Source organism: Nesoenas mayeri (assembly GCF_963082525.1).
Source record: "Nesoenas mayeri genome assembly, chromosome: 9".
NCBI lineage: Eukaryota > Metazoa > Chordata > Aves > Columbiformes > Columbidae > Nesoenas > Nesoenas mayeri.
The window spans coordinates 11,801,429-11,824,390 of record NC_137557.1 but is presented as its reverse complement, the minus strand read 5'-3'; the positions used below and the strand labels follow the sequence as shown (position 1 = coordinate 11,824,390).

At 37.3% G+C, this 22,962-nt stretch overlaps 1 protein-coding gene across 5 annotated transcripts in view; it reads left to right on the top strand.

Annotated features, from left to right (window-relative positions):
• NLGN1 (neuroligin 1) overlaps positions 1–22,962 on the top strand; it is a gene marked incomplete at both ends in the record, with an annotated part of 294,339 nt that overhangs the window by 263,575 nt on the left and 7,802 nt on the right. The window lies entirely within an intron of this gene.

Below are 22,962 nucleotides of genomic sequence, written 5' to 3'. Positions count from 1 at the left end.
ACAGACACACAGTGTCATTGTGAAGGCAGGCTTAGACAAACTTGGACTCTGTAGATGTTTCACATACGAAAAGTAGCAAATACCAGCTTACTTCAAACATGAAATAGTAGCTAAACTGCCCAGAAACTGGATTAAGAGCCTATACCCTTCAGGGATGATGCCTTTTTTGGAGTCACCCAGCTGCCTGGCAGATGGCTTGCTGCCAGGCAGACACAGAAAGTGCCTCTGCACCGTGAACAACAACTGATTCTCTTACAGAGCCAGCGAAGTTCAAACAATTTCTGCTATAGGTTAATATAGAGGGCTGGTAAATGGAAGCCAATAGTCATGCAGATGAAAGCAGAAGGCCCCAAATGGTGAACTGTGCTTCTAGCATGGGAATAATTCAGTCATCCTAATCAGGCTTTGTTGGATGCAGTGTGATCCAAATTCTGCAACTTCTCCTCAGCTGAAGTCCATAGCAGGTTTTATAGTGAATAAGGGTTCTGAGTTGTTCATGTTTACACTCTTTCATCTGATAGACCTTATTGTATTATCAGCCTCCAACTTTCCAAATCTTGAATTTCCTGGCTGGTGAACTATTAAAATGCAGATTAACTAAACTTCAAACAGATTTATTGCAGATAGCTCCTGCAAAATCCATTTGGATTACCTGCCTCTGGACATCATTTCCTGGTCTGTAGGGGTTCATTAAGGACAGATTTAAATGTCTTAGCTGGAAAAGGGCCAGCAGGAAGAGTATGTTGAAAATTATTCATATTATTATGTTTGATCTAGTGATACAGACTTACCTTTTAGGAACTTTTAAATTTCTCATTTCCAGTAATGAATAAGACATGCAACCGTGCCTCATGTGTCATGGCTTTGTTTAACAGTGCATTTCATAACCTTATTTGTGGCAAAGAAAGCCTGTGCTGAGAGTGCAAAGAGCAAAAGCAATAGCCGCAACGCATGTCCCTCTTAGTTCCCAGCTGCAGCAACTCTCTATTTTCCTCTGAGGAGAGCCCTGAAATTCACAACACAGCCATGAAGCATTTTGCTTTGCTTCTGCCATCTAACCCATTTCAAAATACAATTAGCCTGGGGTTAAATCTAAGGTTTATTTCAATATGTTTATAAAAATGAAAATAGCGATGTTTAGACATACATGATTTGCTAATTGTACTGCCTCTTGGTTTTTTACAAATTGGTTCCAAAGCTCTTAAGTTTTTTTGGAGATGTATTTAATCTAAATTTATGCAAGAGCACTGTAATGACTTCTCCTTCAGACTACAAGGGGTTTTTCAATCACTTTCAACATTTTGCCCGTGATTGGGCAGAGCACTTAAATCTAAGTACTTGGCTGCTCAAACTACTCATTGAATCAGGACTAAGGACTAAATGCTGAATTCATAGTTGCCTTAGGTTTTTAAATAAAGTGGAAGTGCAGCCCTGTGAACAGGCAACATCTTGAAGCCATTTAGCAGATATGTGGTAAATTGGAGCCCTTGACGGGGTGGCAGCACCATTTGAGCAGCAGAAGCCAGGGTCTTCCTTGAGCTCAGCTCTCTCCCTGTCTGTGTGCCACTTAGATAGCACTCTTGTCTCTAGATTTTGTTCTGTACTTACACAGGCTAGATATAGAAGGCCTCCTAAGTTTGAAAACCCTATCCACTTCAGATCTCTAAATGTCTTATTCATTATTGCAAATGAGAAACCTAAGAGTATTTTGACAGTGTCAAGCGTAGAGTCCAAATACTCTTCATAGGATCTTGATCCAATTTACTTTGGTGAGTACTGAAGCCATTTTCAAAGTACACCTATTTCCAAGCTGAAGCAGCATGTTTCATTGACAAGGACTTGCCAGAAAAAGCTGCCAAGCACTGAGGAGTGTTCAGCCCTTTGGACTGTAGACTAACTTGTCTATGAGCTGGCTATATTCTAACAGATGCACTTCAAAAATTGAACCCTGGTCCCCACTGATGAAAATTTAGTGCATTAAAGAGTGATACCAGTTTGTTCCTCTGACTGGTGCTGACCCTCACACCTGCTTCAACAGTTTTATATTCAGTTGCTGTGTGCTGGAAACTGAATTTTCAACCATGTTTCCTTCTAAATGTGCTCCTCCACTTGTGCGAACAGATGTTTTTTGCAGCTACACATGTGCAGGTTAACAACCACAATAGTAAAGTGCATGCGAGTTTTAGAGTTTATCCCCTTGAGCTTTCATAAATGCTCCTTTCAGGCTCTAATAGCATTGCTGATGTGTGTGTGCAGGTGGCAGTTGTGTTGAAGTATGCTTGCAGGCATTCATGGCTGCACAGGATTGATGAACATGGCAACTGAGGGTTGAATAGCAGGTGCTGAAAAACTACCCCTTTTTCTCTTGGTTTTTCATTTTCTAGATCTCTTTGCAGAAATACTCAATTGTATTACAAATGCAGCTATTTTTCATGATTGTGGTTTTAATCTGTCATAGATTTGATCTCACCATCTAACAAAGAAAAAAATCTTATTAGAGGCATTTTCTAATAATGCATTTTTAATCCTAAATGCCTGCAAACAGGAGTTATTTGCCAAATTCTAACTGGTAAACAGCACAAATGTTTCATATGCTTCTGTAGCCACTTTCAAAAGATGCTGCCAAGGTACATAATGCATCAAAGTTTTCACTGAAAAAGAGAAATCAATCAGTTCAGATACTGTTTCAGCCTGAAGCTTGTAGTCATGCTTGGATGTTTGCTTGCTTTCCGAAAACCTTGGGAGTCATTTCCTCTCCTGGTTTGGGAAAACTTGCATGACCGAGCCCTTCTCAATGGTTATGTGACCCCTTGAGAGCCCAAGATGTCTGTTACTTTACTTTCAGTGAAAGAAGAGTAGTAGATACATAAATGGCAGTAGGAATGGACAAGAGCTGCTAATCAGAGTAAAATAAGTAACTCACTCTGGCTGTGTAATGGGTTGAGTTAATTTTGTTGTCTCTGGAAATAAAGGGAAACATGAAGGGGGGTTTCCTAGATGACAGCTCATGACAGGAAGTGCACAATTCTTCAGAAAAGCCTGACCCTTGCTTCCAAGGCCTTACTGAAATCACATCAACGTCCTTTATTAAAAATGACCGTTTCTAGAGAGCTGCACGGAAGATGTGAAGCATATTGTGCACTCACATTCCAGGTTCTGTAACCTTCTGCAATAATTGGCAGCTAGCCTGCTTCAAGGATAAAATTTATAAAGCAGAGAAAGGCTCCCATATGCTGCCCTTTTAAGGAAAGTCTTCTCATTACTGGAAAGCAGGAGCACAGAGATGGTAAAATACTCTAAGGATCATTTATCAATCATGCTATCAGCAAAGCTGCAGAAACATAGCACTAAGAGAAATTAGACAGGGAAAAGCTCTATTTTTCATCTTCATTTCCCTATTTTCACCAATGCAAAACTTTTTTAGTGCTTTATTTCTCTTAGTTTTAAAAGTTCAGCTGAATGAGGTATGCCACCTTTTCCTCTCAGGAAACTTTCCCTCATTTTTAGCGATTCTTATAAACAAGAAATATATTTGTTTCCTGTTTTTATTTTGGTGCTATTGTGTCTAGTGATAACCTTATGTGTCAACCTGAATAATTCATACTGTAATGTACCTGTCATCCCTCGGGTGTTTTTTGACCAAACTATTTCATTTTACCGTGTGTTGTTTACCCACTTTTTATTCTTTTCCAAATACTTCCCCCTTCAGCACCTTATCATTTTTGTTTCTCTCTTTTGAGCTTACTCCCATTTGTTTTTCCTTTGTATTCCAGATAAGAAAGACACACTGTGACACCTGGGTTGTTTAGTACCTTTCAACTGCTAAACAAGTGCTGAGCTGCATTTGCAGCAGCATCAGTTTTGGCTGCTATATGGCACTGCAAACTCACAATGGACTTAACTGGGGTAGAAGTGGGAAAATCTCTAACTTCATTATCCTGTCTTCTCCCATTCCTCCCCAGGTATAGCAGCCTGCATTATTTCTGAAGCTAATCTTTCTTCACGGTGGTTTTATATTCTCTGCCTCTATTTTATTGCTGCTCTGTTCACAAGCCTCTTTCCTTTTTAGTCTCATTGGTTAAATTAACTGATCTTCTTCCCTCTTCCCTATTATTTTTCAGGTGCTAACCCCATTTTTTGTGATGCTCTCTTCAATATCCTGTACCACTAACATGGTTCCCAAAACCACTAGATATCAAGAGCCCAGTCCGTGTGAACTTACAAAATCTTCAGGTCATGTAGGAAGCCATAAGCATCTGAATGAAAGAAGCAGAGAACCATAAGCAAGGAACAAAAATTGATAAATGGCAACTGTCAGCTCTTTGTTGATGAATCAGAGTGTACCCCTCTATTCCCAGCTTCTTGATTTCCCTTTCCTCATTCTTGACACTAATTACTGGGAGAGCAAGAGGTTTGTTACTTTATCCTTCCAGCTTCCTTCTGTTTTTAACAAAAGTATAAATACATTCCCACTCTTCTAATGTTTCATTTGTTGTACAGTTTTCTTTCCAATGAATAGTTGTAGTATTCTTTCCATTTAATAAAACAGTTTCAGCTTTCTCTGCCACTTAATGAGTTGGAAATTAGCAAAGAACAGGAATAGTCCATTGTTTTGGTCTGTCATTTAGGAGACCTATGAGCAGAAAAGGAAGCACTTGTGAAGGTTGTCTGCAGACTCAAAAATGGTCTTCATTTTGCTCTTTTAATTTTATTTAGAGTAGAAGGCTTAGTAAATTAAAACAGATTCAGTTCAGCAGAAGACAATGTTGTACAAATGCTACAGCTTTTTGTTTTCCTGTGCAAATATTATTTTTCAAAACTTAGTTTTTAGCATGTTTTATGTTTCTCCTCAAATGTACTTGCAGTTAGCAATCTATAAGGTATAAGAGGATTTTATTTAAGTCAGGTAACCACACATAGGCTTCTGCATTCTGACTCTTCTGTTGTTCTTATTTGAGAGGAAATGAGACATTTTTAGACGGCAATTAGTGTTGCATTGTGTCATACTAATTGATTAGATTGTGATTTTCTAAGTAATATACCGGGTTCTCTAAAGTTTATTGCGACAACTCCACAGCACCATAAGAATTTGTATGTTTTAAAGATAAGTCCTTTGTATGGAGTCACAAATGTAGGATGAAGGGGCAGCACAAGTAGGTTTTATCAGCGTGGGGCCCCTATGAGTTGTACACAGCACAAGAAAATCCAATTAGAGCTGCAGGGAGTTTTTTTCAATCTCTTAATCGGCATTGCAGCACTGCAGATGGATATTATTGCCCACTACTTAAACTTTATTACTCCATTTTTCTGTCTATAGCCCTTTGCCTTGCCAGCCCACCTTGAAGAGACGGCAGGCAGACCCATATAATACTTTTTATGACCTTGGCATCTGCACTGTTTTGTCGCGTGAAAGATAAGTAGGATTGTGACAACGAAGAGGAAGCCAGCAACCCTTTAAGTTGGCTTTACAAGTGCAGTTTGCCCTGCATCCTGATCACAAGAGCAGCCTGATCCTCCTGAAAAACGCTTCACCCACCCTTAATGCCTGTAAACAGAATTTGCAAGACCAACTTCTTTTAGAAGCTAATGTTTTTAAAAGAGGAGGCAGGATGATCTAAGGCAAAGGAGCAGGTGTTGGCTGCATTTGAGCTCCGGTTTGCAGGGAGGTATAGATTCATTGTGTGACCTTGCATTGAGTCACTTGACTTCCAGTGTTTCAGTTGGGCTATAAAATTGACTAAAAGCAGGACTTAAACCCGACAGTGCATCCTGGGTAAATAGTATACTCAGAGAAAATGTATAGGTGGAGAGGATTATGTTTTTGTACCTTAAAATACCTTGCCTGACAGAGAAGGTGGGTTTATTATGGATAAATAATCTGTTAGCATAAATTATTGCTATTTTCAGTGATGGCTTACCAGGTATATGTATCAAAGAGTGATACAGTCTGCTTGATTTTATGGTACATTAACTTTGCTGGAATACATTTATTATATTTAAAACCTGCTAGGTAGCTGCAGAGGGAACAAAGATTGTATAATTATTTTTTCTTCAGCTTGTGGGAAACCAAATGCTTTGAATATAAAAGATTCCAGGGTGAAAAGTTCATTCTGTTTACCCCTCCATGGTGAGAGTATAGGCAAAAGGTAATCTGATTACTAATTTGAAAACAGATGAAAGAAACCAATATAGTGATAACTGCTACTTCCATTTCTGTTCTTTATTACTGGAAATAGTAAATAGATGGAATAGCTGAGCTGTGAAGCAAATCTTCCATTATTTTATAATAAGCATCTTCTCCAATCAATTAATCACTTTGGAATAAATAGCTTCAGGGTTTTGATTTTAAAACATATATGCAAGATTTTGCTGCAACAGCAATAAACAGCAGGAAATGTACCAATGTTCAATCCCTGTTTTAAATGAGGAATGCAGAGTCTATGAAATTAATGGAAATATCTTCATTAAGTTCACTGGCTTCACTGCCTCAGAAAACAATCATCTGTTCTTGAAAGCATTTGCAAAATCCCCATGAGCAAATCCATAGGAGGTGGCTGATAGAGGTTTCAATTCTGGGTGGCTTTTCCGTACAGGTGGTGTGTAAGTTCATTCTTACAGTTCAACTTATTTACTTTATTAATTGATCTCTTATATGATAATAACTGTGTCTCCTTATTTACTCTGTTTTGTACACTGGTCAATACCTGCTCTATTTATGTGGAGAAAAGGTGTCTATATGGATACTGTGATATGCAGAAGGCTCTCTGATCTTCATTTGCTAACAATGAAACTCAGTTGATCCTGATATATATACATTAAAAAAAAGTCACCACTATATTTTGAAATCAGAGAACAACTTTTCAATTCCACAACTCCCCTTAGGCTTGGAACAAGATAAGTGATTAAAATTATACATATTTAAAATATAAAGAAGCCTGAAGCCCCAAAGCAATGGCAGGCCAAAGAACACAATTAAGTACTGTGATCTAGACATAGACATTGTCCTTTGCTCTATGAAGTGATTTGCAACCCACAGAACCTGGACCTTATCAGAAATAGCTTTTCAGCCACCTAGAGTGCTGTGAATGCAAAAGTAGCAATGGCAATATAGTTAAAAATAATGATGTGTTGTACTACACGGGGCCCCAAACGAGTCTGCTTTCTTGTGTCTAAGTTTTTGAATGTCCAGCTGTTGCGTTCTTTTTCTTGACATTTTTGTAGTACATAGGACCTTTTCTTCATGCTTTATATCTATTTTGACATAGTTCTGAGGAGAAGGACAAAGATAGAAGGAAGCATAAACTCTCCTAGATGGCCCATACCCAACAGCTGTCAGAAAATGATTTACAGTATTAAAGTAAATATTTTTCGTACCTTGCACAGCACTATTTGTGTTCAGTCACTTTTAGTGTGAGATATAACATGTTGTTTACTGTAACCTACACGTATTGTGAAAAAATAGCTGGAACAATGCACAGCAGTATTTTAAAATGGTTTAGAATGAAGCAGAAACCAATATGTGTGGTTTAGTTTTTAACACATAACTAATGATACTGGAAAACTTAATATAAACTATGTCTTTAAATAATTTAAGAAGTATGGAGAGTATTGGAAAAAAAAACAGTTCAAGGTTTGATCAGATCCACCTCCATATAGACTGTGATAGCTGGAGACTGACTTACTGACAGCAGGAGGGGTCACAGTATTCCAACCACTGTAATTCTTTTAAATGGTCTTTCATAATGCTGTTAAATAGTCTTCCAAATTTACAGCAATGAATTTTAATGTTGAGAAGGAAGATGGATAAAGTAGAAGTTCCAGTTTCTGTCCTATAAAGAAATATATTGTCTTAAAATTACTGAGACTAGTTCTAAACATTTTGGGACATATTCTATGTATTTCTTAAATCATATGTGATTTTTTCCAAGAGAATTAGCAAAACATTTTAAACCTTAATATTTTGAAATTACAATTAGTCATCTTTGACTTTGACTGATGGATCATTGAAAAGCAAAACCCATGTGTTACCTTTTGTTCTAATGGAGGAAAACAGCAGTGATACAGAATGATACTAAGTGAAAATGCAAGTCATTGAGCTACTCTTTCCATAGTCTGTGTAGTCAAGCTATCACTGCTGTTTTCAGAAGTTAACAAATTAAAAGATATTAACTTTCTTCAGTAACTGCCTCATGAGAAAAGAGCAAAGGCATGAATGCTTTAACTGTCAAGTGATGTTCTACACCAAAGTTATGCACATGTTACATTAGAAGCTGAGAAATCATCTAAAGATTTACCAGGCCAGCACATCAACTCATTGTATCACATTGATCCTCCACAGAAAACAGCTGGTATTTTGCTAGCAGTACATTGCCAGAAATGGGACATGATTCCATATTGCAGTGTCAGAGATGCCTTTGTAAACTGAAATAATCCAAGGAGTCAGCAGAATTAATGTTGAGTATAAATACATTTTGTGACAAATCTCAAGCACACCAAGAATGCAATCCGTTGCAATCTAGCAGATGCGCTTTACATTCAGTAACTTTGTCAGGATGTTGCTTGAGATCTGATGGTAATTACTGATGTGTCATTTGGGGTGTGCTGTTGAGCAAAGTCTATTAAAACTCAATTTATTTCATCAGTTAGCACCCAGCTTACATTACACAGTATGTTAAAAGAACATTTATTTGTGCTGGGAATTTAAAGGTGGGCATGTGGTTGCAAAAAATCCTCAAAACATAATGGCACAATATTTCTCTAGCTATTTCATTGCATAAGTCTACCAGATCCTATTTCTGGCGTCGTAATTCAAAGGCAGCTTCAATTACCTCTTTCACCACAACTTTTCTCTATAATCTTGGGTGTGCTCTCTCCTCTTTGTGCCATGTCTCCTTGTTCCTATGAACTGCGTATTACTTCTACCTGTTACCCTACACCTTCGGGTGATGATAAAAACAACATTTTGTAAAACATCCTGGTTCCAGAGTAATTTGGGCCAATTTATAAATGTCATAGAAAGGAAGAACGGTAATAAACCATTTATATTTTGTTCCCTCAACTTTCTCCCGTAATGAGCAGATCAGGACTGAAATCAAAGTAAGGCTTGAGACTCGGGCTTGCTTTCATGCCATATGGAAATCTCTGGCATAGCCGAAAGAGAGATGGGAAATGGTGTGTAAGGAGGTGCAGCAGCTCCAGGAGAACAGGATATCTCCTAAGTGGCTACTGCAGGTTTTGTGAATTTATTTTTTTTTTAAAGATTATAATACTTCAACAGCATGGTTAGAAATCTGCTCTTCTTAGGCTACTGAGAAACTGTGAGTCATATTGGTTTAATAACTCTCTTTTAATGTCATTTCACCTTCTCAACTTTAATTTCTTTTCCATATGTTCATTCCTTTCCCTCAAATAAAGCCTAAGAACATTATCATCTCCCTAGCATAGTTAAGCCCAGGACTGTGGTGAGGTTTTAAACCTTTCTCAATAATAAACAACAGCTAAAATCATCTGTTAATACCTACTGTCTGCAATCTTTATTTTCAGATAAGGTAGTCTTTAGTTGCATGAGTTTATACCTCTTGCCTTCAATTGATGTATGTGCATGAGGTTTACTGGCATAGTCCTGGCTTTATGCATCTGATATAGGTAATGATATATTTTGGCCTGAAATGAAACATTTTCCCATTCTAAATAACACAGATATCACTGAACTGTCCATGCAAAAAATATTTGGGTTAGTGACAAGCTTAGCATGCATAACATAATCCCTTAAAAGCCCAAATTCTGTGACTTTTCTCCCATTGAGTGTATCTTCCTAGACAATTATTTAAGAGAAATAAGTGCAGGAGAATAGAGCCTTAAGAAATGAACATTAGTTATCCCAAAAGGGACCTAGTGAGAATGGAAGCTTAAAAGGGTCTACACAGTTTAATTCATGCACCATCTGTTTTTGGGAAAATTAGCACAGATTAGATTTTCCAACTCATCTGAGGCTAAGAAAGTGCCTTTAGAACCTGTAGCATTTGGTTGAGTGTTAAAAACAAATTAGCACCATTTTACTTACTGAGTGAATACTGTGCATATTAGTTCACATTGCAGTAAGCTGTAAGAATTGTAATGGCAAAAGAGAAAACTGATGCCTCTTAGCAAGCCACTCTTTGCCATAGTGTTTCTTAGCTGCTTTACAGAAGTGCTTGACATTCTTGTTCTCTTCCGAGCACTGTTTTGTTAGACGTGACCATTTTGTATAAATTCAGTTCTTGCTCAGGGCTGAGCGTTTGTTCCCTGTGACCTCTGACGCATGTTCCTTCTCTCAGCTTGGCTGCAAGTAGGTGTTGTAAGCTTCAAGACACCTAATTTCATCCAAATGTGAGTAACTGAAGAATATTACCCTCCTCATAAAAGAATCCTCCTACTCAAAGAGTGTGCAATTATATTGTATTATAATTATAGAGTAGCTTTCAAAAAAGTGATAGATTTTAAAATACATGACAGAAACATGAAATAATTTAGGTTTCACTGATTTTATTTTCCTCACTTTGCTACTTACCAGGCTTCTGTATTCTTATGGCAAAAAGGTGAAACCAGCTGTGCTAGATGAGGCTGTTCTGTGATACTCTCCAATGAGGCAATATTGAGTACCTGGCTTCCTACTGTGGAGCGAATATAGGGGCAGCAGATGCAAAGTTAGCATCTTTAACAGTGTATTTACCTCAGCTGGACACTGGTTTTCTTTTACTGTATTTGTTGCAGAAATCTTTAAACGTAGTGCAGTGTAAGTTATTGGGAGCTGGATGGCATGTATACACACATTTTTCTTTTCTAAGATATCCAGAACCTTATTTCAGCTTCCAGTCATCTCACATACTTCATTATCTGAAACATCAATTATTTTCTGCTGCTCATTAAATATTACTTAGTTTAGCCACTTTGTTCATGCTGTATATTTGAGGCAGTATCTATGAATTAACTTATTAACATCATGCTTTTACATATTTCAAAAGATTAAGGGCCTGGAATCACACCCTTGCTTGGTTTGAACTGACAAATTTTCTTGACTTCACCAGGATTAGTTGGATTTACAACAGCAATGAGCCTGTTTCATCTGTAGATGGGTATATGCATGTTCTCAGATGGTGTAGTGGTAATGCATATGATACACGATGCAAAGTGGAAGGAAAGGATGCAACATCTTGCAGAAAACTAAAGCTCTGCATTTAGTTGAGGCTGCAGTAAGCAATCTATCAAATATTCTCATTGTAACAAAACAGAGTAAAAAAATTGCCTTTCAGCAACGGAGTAAACATTTGATATTGTGACTGGAAACAATACAGGCATTTCTATGTTGGTACTTTATTGGTGAATGAAACTTTATTTAGTTTATTTTAGTTTATTTTCTTAGCTGATAGCCTGTGTCTGTGTGCGCCCATGTGTATAAAGTATTTCTTACTAATACCTTTAAATAAAGGTATTTCAGCTTTGCTTTTGTGGTATCAGGGTGCTAACTGAAAAGTGAAACTCAGAGTACTATAATACAACCAGAAGCCTACTTTGAGTTAATCAGTGATTTTTCACACATGACACCTAATCTATAAGTATAAATTACTTTGCAGTCTTATTATGCCTTAATTGAAGTGCACCGATGTGAGGTTGCAATGGATGGAGCTGCAGTGATTCTAGCCTCAATTAACTATGGGTGGATTTCAGGCTTTTTTCCTTGGACTAAGAGTGATTCTTTGACATTTCATTTTATTTAAATTGTTGCTAGAAAAGTTATGGTATATGCATATGACCACATATTTTATAAGATTGCTCTGAAGAGATACAGAGGACTTGTGAGTACGATTTCTATATTTATACAAATCTTTTATGTCCTACTGTTTTTTTTAACAGCTCTATAGTCAGCAGTGGCCAAATCCGTCAGGATTCTGCTCAGGAGAAATAGTTTAATAGCCATCATTTTTTTTTTTTTGGTAAATGGCAGTTACTATCTCTGTAACAGATACCTTCATCCCATTTGTGACTTTTATTCAGTTCTCTGCCTTTAAGACACAAAATGCGTGTTGCAATGCAGTAAAACATTGTGAAGAAATAAAGAATCTTGCCCCATGGAACGGGAAATTCAGACACAGCAGAACACGAAAATTGTACCAGGAGAGGCAGGATGCTGTATAAGAATGGAACAAGCATATGGAGATCCAGTTAATTCTTAGTTATTTCACTTTTACCAGAACTGATAGATATTTACCAGAAAATTAGATTTGATGCCTCTGTCTAGGCATATATGCTCTTAGAAGTGTTTCTAGTGTTCAGTTAATAGTAATGAAAATAGTATAAAGATCTTGCCAGCCGAAGTCCCTGTATGAAAATAGTTCTTTGCAACATATTTTTGATACAGAGCTCTCAACTTTTTCCCAAGTGGCTCAAAGAGTCATAAAGTATGTTTGTGTTTGCTTTTAATTGGTTTGCTTTTCTTTTGGCCCCTGAGAAGTAGTCCACAGACTTTTAGAGATTCACAGGTGTAAGTCAAAACCTGCTATATTGCTTAGCTTTCTTACTGTTGGACAAGTCCTTTTCTTCAGGTAAGAATAGATTCAGCATCCCTGCCATCACAAACACAAATAGCAGCTGCAATAACAAGACGCGATATATATACATAAGGTGATGTGATGTGATTTTTGGTGGTATAGCGGTGTGTTCCAACATGCCTCACTTTACAATTCAAACTGAAAATGGGTTATTGTTTTTTCCACTTACCTTTTTTTTTTAAATCAGAAGTTTTTCTTACATACAGACGTAGTATCTGTAGAGAGCATGGCAGTTTGTTATCACGGGGGTAAAAATATTGCCAGGTATTCCCAAGGATTTGTCAAGCAATAAATTGATAGTGTGCTCCCAAGTATATTTCAAAGAAGAGCATAGTGGACACATATATAAATTCACATGAATAATAGAACTGCAAGAATAATGTTGCTGCTGATTAAATAAGATTAAGCTGTGCAAAAAGAGGAGAGGAAAGGGAGAGGAAGAGAGAAAGAAGATAGAAAAGCTTGCTTTCTCAAGCTTTCTCAAAACTTATTAAAATTCCCAGTACATTTAAAGGGACTGTCTGCACTGATCAGGCTACAGAAGTCAGATCTTGATTATTTAAATCTGTTGTTTAACTCAAAAATTCAAAACCAAGATGACATTTTTGTGATGAACTGGTATGACTTCTACCTATATTATACTGTTCATAAAACATGCCTGAATTAAATCTTATCTGAACAGTGGCATATTTTAGAAAACCTCTAATTCTGATTTTAAAAATGCAAGTGATGACATACTGAATGCAGTTCTTGGTAAATTGGTCCAATGGTTAATCTTTTCTATTTATTTTCAAATAAGGAGGTTTGAGTTCACAGTAAATTAGCACCATAATTTCTATGTTCTGATTGAAAGATTGCACTTTCAAATAGCTGCTAGGCTTCTAAATAGTGATTTGCATATACAGTTTTACATGAAGATTTCTGACTTCCCTTTCATCAGCTCATAGAATATATATTAGCATTGATTGGACTCTCATTGCAAATCTCAACACTGTGAAGAAGTATCAAAAATTACAGTGCTGTCCCTCTCAATGGAACTCATAATTATGATTTTTTAATTTCTAAAACATGAATTTTCCCTTCTAGTGACATTAGACCCATCCTTTCTCTCATCCATATACATATTCAAAATTCAAGAAAACTCTGTGGCGTTACTGAAAACGTATGCTAATATACAACCAGAGTGACCATTATAAAGCAAGAATTATTTCCAGGCCAAAGTTAGAAAAAGTGTTCTCTGCCATGTTACAGTCAATTAAAATGTATTGACTGAAAGATGCTTTTGAAAGCTGAATCTGAACTACATGTAGTTCTAAGTAGCTGCACATATTACACAGCTCATTATATAGCAAAAAATTCTCAAACATATTGGGTAAAAAGATCTTCAAGTACTCTCTGGGCTATCTTGAGATAATGAACTCATTTTGCCCAAATCTTGAAGGAAAATGGAAAGGACAGTTTTTATGGGGTCAATTTTGATTTTTTTAAAGCCTTGAACATTAAGAACATTGATATTTGTTAACTTTCCATTAAAATATGTTTTCCAGGTTTGTAGGTGCTGTCTTTAATTGTGTCATCTAAAGTTAAAAGTTATGGCATATGGCATGAAAGGCTCACATATCTTAATGCCTTGTTTCTGATCCTGCTACTGAAAATGGGGGTGCTGAAAGACCACAGTAAAGGACAGATATTTGATGCAATGTGCTCTGGGATACTTAATTTTCCATATTGTGCTACTTGAAGTAAGTAGGACTGGAACAGCTGGGCACTCAATCCTGGTGAAGACAAAAATCTCTCCCTCGGGGCATTGCTTTCTTCTGCCAAGTAGGAAAGTCAAGTGATGGCTTTGGCTATGGACTTTTCTGTTCTCTTATGTAGTCTTTCCTTATCATTTGGGCTTTGGCTGAGTATATTTGAAAGTATGTGTTTGATTTTTATTCCTCCACGCTTTATCCTATAATAAGATTTGGTTTTGCCCATGCTATCCTTTAGAGGCTATTGATTTTATTTATATTTTTGTTAAAGTTCTCAAAGATGGTGGTTCATAAGAGCATTGCTGTCGTATGACTTAGTAATATAACATTGTTCATTTCCTGTAATAAGTTTGTAGGCAACTTAAAAATACTTTAAACTAAAGTTGTGTCACCCTAGAGCATGACTCAGCTGTGTACCACCAACTTGATTTTTACCTTGTGGAAGGCATTTAAGCAGATGTTCTCTGCTGGCAGCAAAATTGCATATTTTTTCACAGATGAAAATATTCGTAGGTATCTGCTCTTTTCTATAGCAAACCCCGTCTTTGTTCTGTGTTTTTAAACGAGGAGACAAATCAAACATACTCCAGCTGCCTTTTGTGTCCACCTCTGCCACATGTCATTCATCAGTTCTTAACACTTGCTTCTACTTTCTGATATGTGTCAGCACATATAACTTAAAATCCTGTAAAATTAGTTTCTGCAGTTTTATTTCTGAGACTAGACTTGCCTCCTCCTTTTCTCTTTTGCTTTTACAGTGGATCCAGGTATCAGTATTAGAGATCACTTCTAGTGGACTCACCCTATTGCTTATATAGGTGTTTTAATGTATCTCTGAGATTATCAGACTTTCATGTGACTCTTCAGTAAAGATCATCTGTAATAAGCTACTCTCGGGTGATCATTTGAGACTGGTTATGTTGCACTCAGAGCAGAGGTCTGACAAGCAGAGGGCAGATGAAGCCCCTTTTATCTGCGTTCCTGCACTAAAGCAAAAACCTTGGCTGCAAGAACCTCCTGCAGAGCATGGGACCAGTTTACACTTCCCACCCTGATACCAGTGCTACTGCACAGGCTTACAGAATTGCTTCTGTGAAACTTGTCTCCCTCGCTTGCAGTTCTGTACCAAATATCTGATTTTTTGTATTCTTACCATTGCCCATGTCTGACCAGCCTGGCACGTGCTGCGGGAGCTGCGACCCACTGACGAGTTACACTGGAAATAGGAACTGGGAGAGCTGGAGAGAAGCAACACCACATCGTGCCATGCTGTGGGTGGAGAAGCAAGCCAGCTCAGTACTTTACAAGCAAGCATTGACCTGCTGCATCGTGTGGGCCTGCCCAATACCACAACTCCATGTGCAAGCATAGGATTGTCCAGGGACTGATACGTGAATGTCTTGCACATAGAAAATACCCAGAATTTGCGAGACTTCCCACAACACTCCTCACATGACAGACAAGGCAGAATGGCAAAGAACCAATGACCACATGAAGAAAAGGCAGCTAAAGCTTTTGAAAGCACTCTCAGACTTGTATTATCTCTTTACTGAAACTTCAAATGCAGAAAGAGTCACCACCTTCTCGCAGCAAGAAATGCTAGAAATTATAATCTCAGACTGTTTCAATATCTACAACATAGTTTCCAGGAATATCACAGTGAATCTGAGCAACTTCTTCCTTTCTATAATGTCCGAGGATAACCTTTCCAGCATAGGAAAAAATCTGGCTTCATCCAGACTTTTTAAAAATAATTTAAAGGACTTTGATACGGCCTGTGAAAGAGAATCTGTGTTTTGGAAAAAACAAAACAAAACAAAACAAAAAACTGAGGGTTAGCCTGCATTGCACCCAGTGAAGTCATGCCAATACATCATTGACAATGGAATAAAGTGCTCTGGCATGAGACACTTCACTCTTTTGCAATCTGCCTCTATACTAGACGTTTGTTGTAATGCATCAGTGCTGGCAAGTGCCAGATGCCAGGCTGAAACAGCTGTAAGGGACTTGTGCAACTTGCAGTGTTCAGTTCACTGAGACTCTCACGGGAGAAGAAATTACGTCTAATGCAAGGAGGTGAAAATTTCCCTTGTATCTAAAAGCCAAAAGGAAAGGCCAGCATTTTTGCAGGCTCCAGCCAGTTCACTAATATTAATTTGAAGGATTTGGTACTCTGGGAGGAGTGTTAAAAATTCCAGCAGTAGAACAGCAATGCTGAAAAAGTACATCTAAGCTTATACTTCTTCACACATGTTTCTCCATGTATACTTTCCAAATGCCAAAGGATATAGTTACAAGTTCTTATATTACTGATTCAATTCTGTAAATTGTTTACTTTGGTGAAATGAATGGGAATTCCAAAGGCCGACTTCTGGGGCAATAGCACTGGCCAGTTAAGTTGGTACTGGTGATGTATTTAAGCAATTCTGCCTCAAAGATGCAGTTCTTTAGTTTGGTAAGTTAATGAATTACTGCAGCTGTTTCACATTGCTTACAGTATGGTTTATTGTTCATACACTTAACCTTGAGGTACTATTCTTACAGTAACACAGCTTAATTAAGACAGTTAAAATAGTTGAGCTCTTTCCTAGTTTTATACCAAGGGAGATTATGTGAATAGTGGGAACAACTACTCACAAAAAACTTTTCTATTTTTGAGGTTTTTTTTTTTTTAAAGTCAGCCATATATTCCAGCCGTATGGAATGGATGGATTTCCATTCTATGAAGAGTCTTTAAAAAAATAATTCACCGCTCTAAAACATTTACAATTAAACAGGCCTATCAGAACCCTTCTCATTCCTCCTGATCACTTCAATCAGTGTTACAGGGGGATTGGACTAGATGATCTTTCGAGGTCCCTTCCAATCTCTAACATTCTGTGATTCTGTGATACATGGCACATTCAGCTCTTTTGGTAGACATAACTTGATTACTGCAGAAATGCAAGCCTAACACATCCCAAAACAGAGATTCAGCTGAAAAATCCATGCAGTCTATTTTTATGGAAGATACTTGTCCTTAATTTATAAAGTTTATGGTATGACATCAGAAAATATAAGTAGGTTTTCAAACAATTTATTTGACCGGTGATATAATCTTACTATGTGAAAAGTGAATAGTTTGCAAATATATGCACATAATGTATAGAATCACAGAATGGATTGAATTGGAAGGGAACCTCAAAGCTCATCCAGTCCAACCCCCCTGCCATGAGCAGGGAGATCTTCAACCAGATCAGATTGCTCAGAGCCCTGTCCAGCCTGACGAAGTACATCTGTTAACAAATGTTTTACAGCAGAACATTTGTCTTCTAATTGTTTAAAAGCTCAGTGTATCCACCTGCAAAAATTATGACATAATGATTCATTTGCTATACATAAAATTAGAATAAGATCTGTATAGAAATGCAGTGTCTCACATATTTTAAAAAGCCAGGAAAGAGTGCATGGTGATGTAGCATGACACTTTGCTCATCTCATGGAGTTAAGCTAAAATCTTATTACTAATATATATGTGGTAGAAACCTACAGAAACAAATGAGTACTTTGCTAATGTGACAATTACTTTTTTGTGTATTATGTAGATTTGATACAAAACTCCTGATTGAGCAGCATTTTCAGAAGACTTGCTTATCTGATTCTTGAGCAGAGGTATATTGCACATATCTGCAAAGTAATGTTTTTCTTGCACTGAATATTTATATTCTCCTACATCTTCCTTATGGGACTTCCTAGTCCTTTTAGTCACCTTATCACTTATCCATTACTAAAATATGCTATTAATATTAGGATATGCTGGTCAGCAAAGCGAGGAGCAGTATTCTCTGCTTCATAAATATCACATATACATTAATGTTCACAGTGCTGCTGCCCACGTAATTCATTCAGATTAGTTAGCTGATGCGAATTCAGAGAGAAGTCTGAGATGAAAACAAATGTGCTCTTTAAGTTTAACCATATTGCTTAAAATTTGCTTATCTTGCTCACATTTCTAACTGAGTAGGTATAGTTTAAAGGGCAACTGAAATTTTCTGTGGATGATAATTACTATTCAATATTAATAGAGAGTGTCAAACTAAAGTCCTAACCAAGGAACTTGCAATCCAGAGGGAATATAAACTCTTCCCTCAAAATACATCCTGTATTCTCCCACTGTGTGTTGATGCATTTATACTTATATAATTTAACATTTGCTTTTAATAAAATAAATTATGACATTTGACTACATAGGGAATTGTAACTGGAAACATAGCTAAATTATTCTAACACATGCCTAAACAGGTGGGTAAGAACACAGCTCAGTAACACAGCTCTTTGAAAAAACCCTTTAAACATGTCAGACCAGTTTTTATAAGCACTTGTGTTTTATTTTTAGAGTAGCATTTGTTGTTGTGTATTTTCTCGCAGGCAGATATTTTTTTAGTCCAACATGAGATTCCACCCCTTATTTTTATCCAGCCACAAAGGTTGCCAGGTTGTGAAACACCTATGTGGACAGAACTCTGATCAAAGGGAAGGTTTGGTACTTTCTTACATATCCACCAGCCCATGCCTCATCTTTTTGTGCATCCTCAGATTGTAGCAGTCCCTTACATTAAGAAAACTTATGTCTTGGCCTCCCTCTCTGCATTAAATTAAATGTTTAAATTAGGCTAGAGCTTAAAATAATTCAATGTTATAAGGTTTTGAAAAAAATGTTTTAAATTTCCCAACTGTATTATTTTATTTACTCTTCAAAAATGCTGGAATCATATTAGAAGAAGATTTATCTGAATGGCAAGCCGAAGTCATTACCCAGGCAGATAAGCCTATAAAGCATTAAAATTTATCTTAACACAATATACAGGGCCTAGTTGTGGCATACTCTGCCTATTTTTCTAACAGACATGTAACAGAGAAATGGTCCAAATGAGCTTAATAAATCTCTTTCTTAAACTCACAAAAGACCATGTGCTTACTTCGATAATTCTGTTGGAGTCTGCTCCTTTGGAGAAGATAAAAGAGATAACCTCTTCATTCAGAATATAAAATGGCAATTGTTCAGCTGATGATTGGAATATTTCCAGTAGAAGGACTTAATTATGGAACAAAATTAGCTCAATCTGACCTTTTTAGAGAATAATGCAAAAATAAGGGGGTTTTTTTTTGCAAATGTCTTCCTGGAATAACTAAAATAAAGAATAATTTACTTCACTTTTTTTACAAGAGCAAAAGGTGGTAGCCATGTAGCATACGATAGCAGTGTTCTTGCAGAGATGGCAATCCAAGGATAATAATAAGACAGTATTTGCAGAGAGGGATAATATATTTTAATAGACTAGCTGCTACAGTTTAAAAACAGACCAGCTTTCAGACACCCAAGACCTTTTCAGCAAGAGCAAGTTCACCTCTGTGACTCAAAATTTCTAGCTTAATGTCTAGATAGTATAATGATTGTGTCATAGAAATGTATGATATCTATATTAATTACATTCTGAAAGCTCCTCTTGGCATGAAGAGAAAACATATTGTTGCAATCTCTGTTTTACCAAAGTGATAAATAGCAACAAGTGCTTGCACCCACTGACCTACAGACTGGGTATGATGCTGTGTGTTAAAGCATTTTTCTATTGGTGCTTAGTTAGATGGCTTTATCTGTATTGAAGCACTGCTTGCTAGGAAAACAAAACAAAACCACCACCACCAACACAAAAAACCAAAACCCTAAACAACAACAACAAAACTGTGAAGAAAAGCTCATCTGTTTTATAAGTCCCATCTCTGATTTCCTGACATTCTGAATGCTTCTAAGCCATGCTGATACTACTGCATACAAGAAAAAAGGCATGAACAGGTGGCGGTATTAACAGGCTTCTTATGGTTCTGAAAAATGAGAGAGAAATGTTTCATGTCATGAAAGTCAACATCAATAATCATCCATCTTCTGTAGATATGGAAGTCAGCCAATGTGGTTCTTGCTGAGGAGGCGTGAGATATTTCTTTTGCATCGGAGCTGTTGCTCTGGACACAAGTCATAATTTGTCTAATATAGATGAATGAGGAGAATATTACTAATAATTCCTTTTTTTTTTTTTTCTTTTTTTTTAATAAACTGAAAGCTCCCCCTTCTGGCACTTTTCCTGAACTGAATGCAACTTTCCTGATGCCTTCTTTTAGCAACAGGAGATATTTCCTCTTTTGCTGTCTTTTTAAGATCCTTGTCACAAATATTCTTTAAAACTAGTGTGTTTATAGTTTCCCAAGGATTCCCCATTTCAAGGCTTGATGTGAACTCATTTAAGAGCAGGCGGTTGCCCTAAGGCTTTACCTATAATTTTCATCTGTTGCTTTTCCAGGCAAAGACTTACCTGCTTCCCACTTTGCTACATTTTATAGAGTATAGAAAACAACTGTCTGAAAAAGTTTGAGTGTTAGCACTTCAGGGTGATCACTGTATCTCACCTATAACCCTACTATCTATTTTTCTAATAAATGCCTTGGAATCACTTTGAGAAATCGACAGGATTTTTTTGAACCAAAGCTGAAGCTCTTGTGAGAGCAGATCTTGTCCAGGCCCAGGGAATTTGCAAGCCAGGGAAAGGGGGAAAAGCAAAGAAGCACTTGTTAAGGGCACAATTTTGGTAACTGCTGTAGCTGCTCTCATCTCCTTGCTGTCTGTGTTTCAAGGACAGCCAGTGGCAATCATTGCTCTAATCCCTTAAATCAGTGCAGTCACTTATGTGCTTAACATGATGAACTGATTTGTCACTGATTTTTCCACAGTTATATACTTATGCAAAGAAAGGGGCAGACATTCCCAGCGTGTGCAGCCGCAGGATCCTGTAGTTCCCATAAATTCCAACATTTTAATTTTGTTACAGTCACCGGTACCATCCCTCAACTCCAAGCAGGCTGACAGAGGCAGTGAGTCTGGTTAGGAAGCTTTCATTAGATTTGCTATCATAGATTCAAAGACATCCTCTCTCTGTTCTCTTAGAAACTGTTTGTGGGGGGGACAACATTTTAGTGGACCGTGAAGACAGGAATGAATGCTTCTGTGCAGGAAGGATTATACTGGAGCCATCCTTTCTCATAGACACACACAGCAGCCCCCTAGGCTACACAGAAGAAAAGGAGAGTGAAGCAGACTGAAATGACATCATATTCATCTCAACTCAGCACTGAACTGCAATAGTAAAATGAGAATGAATTAATTATGACTTCCTTTCTGGGCTTTCCCTGTATATCGAGGTGGTATTTTCTTCTATGGCAATGATGCTCCTTTTTTATACAGTTAAGTAATAAATGTGGGAGGTTTTAGTTGTAGACTAGTGGTTATTTTGAAGTCTAGTATCAGAGTAACAATTGACTGTGGCCACAGTGAATGAAGTATGCCTATTAGACGTGGTACATTAGGTCTGGAAGTGGGAGAGTTGCTGGCCTGGCACCTTATGCCACTTCCCTTTTCCTTCTCCATGGTAACAAAAATCAGGATTGACCTACACAAACAAACCTGCTTGCCCCAAAGAGAGCATAGCTCAACTACAGAGGCAGCGAGGCCAGTTAGCTTTCAGTGCAGTTTACAGCAAAGAAGATCTGTTGATATAAATATCTACACATACACTAGGGTACCAAATGTAAGCTTTCAAATTGAAGTCAAATTAGCCTAATAGTAAAGTAACAAATGACATGTTCATTATATACATGGACATAGGCACAGGCATGCACCTGTCCATATTCTTGTTAAATTCTTACTCTATATATGTATTTCTTCTTAGAAATGTATCAAAAGCTGCTTTTACTGTCATAATGAAACAGTAGGACTACTTTGAGAACCATTTATCTGAAAAAGTACTGTAAACTTTTGAGTGCTCAAGAGAGTTAAATCATTAGAACTTAGGCTAGAGTAGAAGACCCACTAATATCTAATTAATGTGGAAATAATTGTTTTAATGGTTGCAGTTCTCTACAAAGCATGTACTGGAAACCAGTTACACTGTTGATTTAGTAAATATTAAATCAGTTTGATATGCAAATGGTGCTGGGCTACTTCATTATGCTGGTATTTTTGAAATTATAAGCTGAGGAAGTTGGATCCCGTCAACAAATGGGATCCAAAAGCAAAGCAATGTCTTCTACCACTAGAGACTTTCTTCAAAGTTTATATTGTCCACCTTTTAGAGCCAGTAGGCTCTAATGACAAGATTAACAGCAACACTAAAAATTAATAGGAGGGTACTGCTGGGAGCCGTGTAAAACAGCCATTCCTGCACCTGACACATTCCACCGTTTTCCTTCCAGTATGAATAAAAGAGAGCAATTCTTGTGCTCTCCAGATTACCCCTGAGCTCTTATCTTTTTGATGTTAAGGGGTCACGGAAACAGCTTAAATTGTCTTTATCCATTTAATGCAGATTCAATTAACTCAGGTTAATGACTATGGGATGGAGCTCTGGGAGTTGAGAGCCGCTCACGTTGTTCAACCTGGTTTGTCCTGTGCCATAAGCTGTGTTTCTGAGGGGAGGAAAAAAGGAAAAGATAGTGTGTTGCCAGGGCACAACCAAACAGGGTCTACAGAGAAGTGGAACCATTGCCTCTCAGGCATGCACGAAGTTCATGGCTGCATCTAAGCACGGAAGTGC